The sequence below is a fragment of the Urocampus carinirostris genome, chromosome 8 (assembly GCF_059441175.1).
Source record: "Urocampus carinirostris isolate Australia breed hairy pipefish chromosome 8, RoL_Ucar_1.0, whole genome shotgun sequence".
Lineage (NCBI taxonomy): Eukaryota > Metazoa > Chordata > Actinopteri > Syngnathiformes > Syngnathidae > Urocampus > Urocampus carinirostris.
The window spans coordinates 7,673,853-7,682,256 of NC_142356.1; positions in this window are offsets into that span (position 1 = coordinate 7,673,853).

The window sequence follows — 8,404 nt, forward strand, 5'->3', positions numbered from 1 at the left end:
AATACAATCTCAAAGATTTATTATCATTTAAATAATTGTTATTTCACTGAAAAATATTTTTCCAATTTTAAATAATATTTTTCTTACTTTTCCTGTTTATAATTGTATTTTTAACAATCTCACAAAAATGATATAAATAAAAATCATGTTTTGCTCCCCCAGCACGTCATTCTTGGGTTATTTGAAGTATATTTTTTGATATTTTTCCAGAAACACAAGATTGAAGGTTGTTTTTTTTCTAAAAAAACAAAAAAGGGAAATCTTTAACAGCAAATTTCAGAATTTTGTGTTCAATTCCAAAAACGAAGCAGCAGAAGGTGACAATAAAAAAGAGCTTAGAGGCTAACTGTAGCTTGCAACAAAGTGCCGAACATGAGTGGCTAGAGAAGGAAACAATGGATGCCAGAAACATGGAAACTCAGTGACTATCACATGCAGGGCTCAACTGTGAAAGACGAGTAATTGACACCGAACGACAAAGTGGTAGAAGCCAACAATATCAAATAGCGGCAAGCTGCATGCCTCAATCTGTATCCAAACAGCCCACATGAGTGGCTGAAGAAGGAAACAGTGGCAAAAAAAAGTCGAAGAATCACAGGACTTGGCAACGCTTAGCAGTGGAAGGCGAGTGGCACTGAGAGACAAATTTTCATTTTTTTACTAAATTTGAAAATTTGAAAAAACAAAATCCAACAAAATAATAATAACAACAAATAAACCTCCTTAAAATGAGAAAGAAGCATTTTGTGAACTGTAATAATTGGAACCTTTAGCTGCCTGTAAAACCAAAATTGTCAGCAAGCTCTCACTATCGTCGTCGTAACAATGTCAAAAATGATTGACGGTGAAAGTGCTTTTTCGAGTGACGCCGTTGAATAATTCACAACTGGAGGTCTTGCTAGCTTAGAAAGAAGCTGTAGCATTACGAGAAAACACGCTACGTAAGCTCGAAGGATACCCCTTGGCGGAATTCAGAAGCCTTTTTCCATTTTGACTTGCATTCGTTGGTCAGAGCTGGTGAAAGATCTCAAGAATAAATCAGGATGAAGTAAGCCTCGGGCCCTGATTCACAGAATTCAGCAACAGGAGTGGCTGGAGAAAGAAACAGTGAAAAAAAGTCAAGTATGACATGCACCAAATGTCATAACTTGGCATTTCGTTCTGTGTACATTGTTACACAGAATGACAATACAAGGAAATTATTATTATTGTTATTATTATGATCAGCTGTTGAAGGCAAGTGAAAATGAAGGACGATGCAATATTTTTTTGTGCAGGGCAGCTTAGAGTAATAAAAGCGGCAAGAAGCTAACATGGGTGGCAGGAGAAGGAAACTGTGGAAAAATAAGTGAAAAAATTACAGGACTCTGCGACATTCAGTTGTGGAAGGCAAATGAAACTGGAGGAGCAGCCTACTATAACAATAACAAGTGGTGAGTCGTAGCATGCAGCCAATTCTTTTACATGGGTGCCTAGAGAAGGAAACAGTGGACAAATGGTCAAAGAATCACTGGACTCTGAAACGTTCAGCTGTGGAAGGCCAGTGAAATTGAAGGACAATGTCATCTTTTTTGTACAGGGCAACTTACAATACCAATAGCGGCTCCCAGCAGGCCATAGCTTGCAGGCAAGAAACTTAACATGGGTGGCACGAGAAGGAAACTGTGGAAAAATAAGTGAAAAATCACAGGACTCTGCGACATTCAGTTGTGAAAGGCAAATGAAACTGGAGGACAAAACAGGAGCAGCCTACTATAACAATAACAAGTGGTGAGTCGTAGCATCCAGCCAATTCTTTTACATGGGTGCCTAGAGAAGGAAACAGTGGACAGATGGTCAAAGAATCACAGGACTCCGGGACATTCAGCTGTGGAAGGCGAGTGAAATTGAAGGACAATGTCATCTTTTTTTTTACAGGGCAGCTTACAACACCAATGGCGGCTCCCGGCAGGCCATAGCCTGCAGGCAAGAAACTATCATGGGTGGCAGGAGAAGGAAACTGTGGAAAAATAAGTGAAAAATCACAGGACTCTGCGACATTCAGTTGTAGAAGGCAAGTGACACTGGATAATAAAACAGGAGCAGCCTACAATAAGTGCCTAACAAGTGGCGAGTCGTAGCATCCAGCCAATTCTTTTACATGGGTGCCTAGAGAAGGAAACAGTGGACAAATGGTCAAAGAATCACTGCACTCTTGGATCTTCAGCTTTGGAAGGCAGGTTTCACAGGAGGACTAGGCAGGAGCAGTTAACAATGGTGATTAGCGGCAAAAGTAATAGCCTGCATCCAAGCGGTTAACATGGGTGGCCAGAGAAGGAAACAATGCGAAAAAAAAGAAAGATGCTTAAATCATGGGTTACAAGCACGACTTGCTGTAGAAGACGAGTGACACTGAAGGAAGAAGCACAAGCATTTAACAATAACAATAGTGACTATCAGCAAGCTGTAGCCTGCAACCAAGTGGCTAACATGAGTGGCTAGAGAAGTAAACAGTGGGGAAAAAAGTCAATTAACCTCAGGACTTGGTAGCGCTCAGCTATGGAAGGTGAGTGGCACTGAAAGACATAGCAGGAGAAGGTTACAATAAAAATAGCATCTAAAGTCTAACATTGCCTGGAACAAAGTGGCCAACATGAGTGGCTAGAGAAGGAAACAAAGGGGAAAAAAATGGATGCCAGGAACAGGGAACTCAGTGTCCATCACGTTCCGGGCTCAAAACTGAAAGATGAGTAATTGACACCGAACGACAAAGCGGTAGTAGCTAACGATAACAAATAGCAGCTAGCTGCAAGCCTTAACCTGTAGCTAAGCAGTTCACATAAGTGGCTAAAGAAGGAAACAGTGGCAAAAAAGTCAAAGAATCACATGACTTGGCAACGCTTAGCGGTGGACGATGAGTGGCACTGAAAAAAAAGCAGAAGAAGGTGACAATGAAAATAGCGTCCAGAGGCTAACCGTAGCCTGGAAAAAAAGTGGCCAACATAAGTGGCTAGAGAAGGAAACAAAGGGAAAAAAAATGGATGCCAGAAAAAGGGAACTCAGTGACCATCATGTCCGGGCTCAACACTGAAAGACCAGTAATTGACACCGAACGACAAAGCAGTAGTAGCTAACGATAACAAATAGCAGCTAGCTGCAAGCCTTAACCTGTAGCTAAGCAGTTCACATAAGTGGCTAAAGAAGGAAACAGTGGCAAAAAAAGTCAAAGAATCACATGACTTGGCAACGCTTTGCAGTGGAAGGCGGGTGCCACTGAGAGAAAAAACGGTAGAAGCTAACAAAAACAAATAGCCGCTAGCTACAAGCCTTAACCTGTAGCTAAGCAGCTCACATGAGTGGCTAAAGAAGGAAACAGTGGCAAAAAAAGTCGAAGAATCACATGACTTGGCAACGCTGTGCAGTGGAAGGCGAGTGGCACTGAGAAACATAGCGGTAAAGGCTAACAATACCAAATAGTGGCTAGCGGCAAGCCTTAACCTGTAGCCAAGCAGGTCACATGAGTGGCTAAAGAAGGAAACCGAGGCAAAAAAAAGTTGAAGAATCACAGGACTTGGCAACGCTTGGCGGTGGAAGATGAGTGGCACTGAAAAAAAAGCAGGAGAAGGTGACAATGAAAATAGCGTCCAGAGGCTAACCGTAGCCTGGAAAAAAGTGGCTAACATGAGTGGCTAGAGAAGGAAACAAAGGGAAAAAAATGGATGCCACAAACAGGGAACTCAGTGACCATCACGTGCCGGGCTCAACTGTGAAAGACGAGTAATTGACACAGAACGACAAAGCGGTAGTAGCTAACGATAACAAATACCAGCTAGCTGCAAGCCTTAACATGTAGCTAAGCAGTTCACATGAGTGGCTAAAGAAGGAAACAGTGGCAAAAAAGTCAAAGAATCACAGGACTTGGCAACGCTTAGCAGTGAAGGCGAGTGGCACTGAGAAACATAGCGGTAGAAGCTAACAAAAACAAATATGTGCTAGCTGCAAGCCTTAACCTGCAGCTAAGCAGCTTACATGAGTGACTAAAGAAGGAAACAGTGGCGAAAAAATCGAAGAATCACAGGACTTGGCAACGTTTAGCAGTGGAAGGCGAGTGGCACTGAGAGACAAAGCAGTAGAAGCTAACAAAAACAAATAGCGGCTAGCTACAAGCCTTAACCTGTAGCCAAGCAGCTCACATGAGTGGCTAGAGAAGGAAACAGTGGCAAAAAAGTTGAAGAATCACAGGACTTGGCAACGCTTAGCAGTGGAAGGCGAGTGGCACTGAGAAACAAAGCAGTAGAAGCTAACAATAGCAAATAGTGGCTAACTACAAGCCTTAACCTGTAGCCAAGCAGCTCACATGAGTGGCTAAAGAAGGAAACAGTGACAAAAAAGTCGAAGAATCACAGGACTTGGCAACTCTTTGCAGTGGAGAGGAGTAGCACTGAGAAACAAAGCGGTAGAAGCTAACAATAGCAAATAGTGGCTAACTACAAGCCTTAACCTGTAGCCAAGCAGCTCACATGAGTGGCTAAAGAAGGAAACGGTGACAAAAAAGTCGAAGAATCACAGGACTTGGCAACGCTTAGCAGTGGAAGGCGAGTGGCACTGAGAAACGAAGCAGTAGAAGCTAACAATAGCAAATAGTGGCTAACTACAAGCCTTAACCTGTAGCTAAGCAGCTCACATGAGTGGCTAGAGAAGGAAACAGTGGCAAAAAAGTTGAAGAATCACAGGACTTGGCAACGCTTAGCAGTGGAAGGTGAGTGGCACTGAGAAACGAAGCAGTAGAAGCTAACAATAGCAAATAGTGGCTAGCTGCAAGCCTTAACCTGTAGCCAAGCAGCTCACATGAGTGGCTAAAGAAGGAAACAGTGGCAAAAAAAGTCGAAGAATCACAGGACTTGGCAACGCTTAGCAGTGGAAGGCGAGTGGCACTGAGAAACAAAGCGGTAGAAGCTAACAATAGCAAATAGCGGCTAGCTGCAAGCCTTAACCTGTAGCCAAGCAGCTCACATGAGTGGCTAAAGAAGGAAACAGTGGCAAAAAAAGTCGAAGAATCACAGGACTTGGCAACGCTTAGCAGTGGAAGGCGAGTGGCACTGAGAAATAAAGCAGTAGAAGCTAACAATAGCAAATAGTGGCTAGCTGCAAGCCTTAACCTGTAGCCAAGCAGCTCACATGAGTGGCTAAAGAAGGAAACAGTGACAAAAAAGTCGAAGAATCACAGGACTTGGCAACGCTTAGCAGTGGAAGGCGAGTGGCACTGAGAAACAAAGCAGTAGAAGCTAACAATAGCAAATAGTGGCTAACTGCAAGCCTTAACCTGTAGCCAAGCAGCTCACATGAGTGGCTAAAGAAGGAAACAGTGACAAAAAAGTCGAAGAATCACAGGACTTGGCAACGTTTATAGACAAAGCGGGAGCAGCTAACAATAATAGCAGCTCGCCCACTAGTGGCAAATTTCTATTTTCTCATTCAAAGCACCCCTGGCGACGTTTGAAGCCGGTTCAAATCCCGTGGAGTGTCGCCTGCCGCCATTTATTCCACTTTAGCGCCGCGTTAACATGCGCGGGTGCCCTCATCCTGACGTCGCCTAATTTCTCTCCTGTTTATTTTGGAAACACGGGCCGACGGGAAAATCACACGGAAACTGCTCGGCATGCTGGGAAAAAAAAGGTACAATATCAAGAGCCCCAGGTCTGTGTTAAGTAGCGACCCCTAGTGGTGTAATAATACCATATTTATTTTTATCAGGGGTCTCAAAGTCAATTGAGTCGGGGGCCGCTGAAGCTAGGGTCTGGGTGAGGTGGGGCCTAATGGGGTTTTCCATTAAAAACAGTGCTGAGAAAAAGATGAAGCTGTTCTTAAAGGGACAGTGTTTTATATTTCTCCACTAGATGTCACTCTAATGGATAGTGCAAGCAAAAAGGTGTCCAAGGAAGAAGACAGACTACGGAGACTGAAAGTGAGTAAAAAGTAGCCTTGATCTTTCATTTTTTTACTTGATCTAAAAGAAAGATAAAAAGAAGGGAATATGGAAGAAAAAAGAAGTAAAAGAGGTAAAAAAGGAAAAGGAGAATATAAAAAAGTAAAGGAAAAGGAAGCAAAAAAAAGAAAGGGAAGAAAGAAATTAAAAAGAAAAAAGAAAAGAATGGAAAAAAAGAGTGATTTTTTTCCTTTTTTTACTCGGTGTATTCTTCTGTTCATTTTTCTTTTCTTTTTGTGCTTTTTCTTTCCTTTTTTATTTTCTTTTTTTCATTTCAGTTTTTTTTCTTTCTTTTTTTTTCTTCTTTTCAAAAGTAACATTATGCGTTTTGGTCCCTTGATCTTGTCCTGTTGCTGTTTTTAGTGTTTAATGGCGACTTAAGTTTCACATCGGAATCCTCCTGTCATTCAGGCCTCTTCTACCTTTTTCTACGGTTTCCCTCTCTAGCCACACATGTAAACCACTTCTATAGCTCGTCTACAGCCATTATCGTTAGCTTCTCCTGCTTTGTCCTGCAATGTCACTTGTCTTTGTCTTGCGTGGCGCAGACATAAAAGCGAACACCCAGGCATGTTCCACTGTTTTTCTCATTGTTTCCTTCTCTAGCCACTCATGTTAACCTCTTGGATGAAGGCTATGGCTCCCTGCTAGCTGCTATTAGTATTGTTAGCTGATTTTTCAATGTTTTTTGATGTCATTTGCTTTCAACAACAAACGAACATCACTAAATCCTGTGATTCCGCTATGTTACACTGTTTTTCTCATTGTTTCCTTCTCTAGCCACTCATGTTAGCCTCTTGGATGCAGGCTATGGCTCGCTGCTAGCTGCTATTAGTATTGTTAGCTGCTTTTTCAATGTTTTATGATGTCATTTGATTTCAACAACAAACGAACATCACTAAATCCTGTGATCCCGGTATGTTACACTGTTTTTCTCATTGTTTTGTTCTCTAGCCACTCATGTTAACCTCTTGGATGTAGGCTATGGCTTACTGCTAGCTTCAATTAATATTGTTAGCTTCTCCTACTGTGTTCTTTAATGTCACTTGCCTCTCAGAGCTGGTCACACAAGCGGAAATTTCAAAGTCCTGTGATTCAGGCACCTTGCGTTTTTTTCCACTATAACATTCTTTAGCCACCTATGTTAGCATCTTGGCAGCAGGCTATGACTGGTTGTTAGCTGTTATTGTCATTGTTAACCACTCTGTGTTGGGCAAGCAAAGCTTGATTTGTCATTCATTTGATTGCAGCTTCTGCCACTTGTAATCTTGCACTTTTGTGACTACTGTTTCATTCTCTAGCCAGTCACTTTAGCCACTTGGTTGCAGGCTATGGCTTGCCACTAGCTGCTATTTGTATTGATGCTGCTCCTGCTTTGTCCTCGAGTGTCACTCAAGCCAACATGGACATGTTCCCTGATTCAGGCATTGATTACTTGTTATTTCTTGCTTTTTTTCTACGGTTTCATTCTCTAGCCAGCCACTTTAGCCACTTGGTCGCTATGGCTTGCCGCTAGCTATTTTTGTTGATGCTGCTCCTGCTTTGTCCTTGAGTGTCACTCAAGCCAACATGGACATGTTCCCTGATTCAGGCATTGATTACTTGTTATTTCTTGCTTTTTTTCTACGGTTTCATTCTCTAGCCAGCCACTTTAGCCACTTGGTCGCTATGGCTTGCCGCTAGCTATTTTTGTTGATGCTGCTCCTGCTTTGTCCTTGAGTGTCACTCAAGCCAACATGGCCAAGTTCGCTGAGTTCCTTGATTCAGGCGTCTAGTGCTTGGGTTTTGTTACTTTTTTCGACTGTTTCATTCTCTAGCCAGTCACTTTAGCCACTCGGTCACTACGGCTTCCCGATGGCTGCCTTTTTTGTTGATGCTGCTCCTGCTTTGTCCTTGAGTGTCACTCAAGCCAACATGGACATGTTCCCTGATTCAGGCATTCATTACTTGTTATTTCTTGCTTTTTTCTACGGTTTCATTCTCTAGCCAGCCACTTTAGCCACTTGGTCGCTATGGCTTGCCGCTAGCTGCTATTTTTGTGGATGCTGCTCCTGCTTTGTCCTTGAGTGTCACTCAAGCCAACATCGCCAAGTTCCCTGATTCGGGCATCGATTACTTGTTATTTCTTCCTTTTTTCCTACTGTTTCACTCTCTAGCCAGTCACTTTAGCCAGTTGGTCAATATGGGCTTGCCGCTAGCTGCTATTTTTTGTTGATGCTGCTCCTGCTTTGTCCTTGAGTGTCACTCAAGCCAACACAGCCAAGTTTGCTGATTCAGATATCGATTACTTGTTATTTCTTGCTTTTTTTCCTACGGTTTCATTCTCTAGCCAGCCACTTTAGGCACTTGTTCGCAGGCTATGGCTTGCTGCTGGCCGCTGTTTTTGTTGATGCTGCTCCTGCTTTGTCCTTGAGTGTCACTCAAGCAAACATGGCTAAG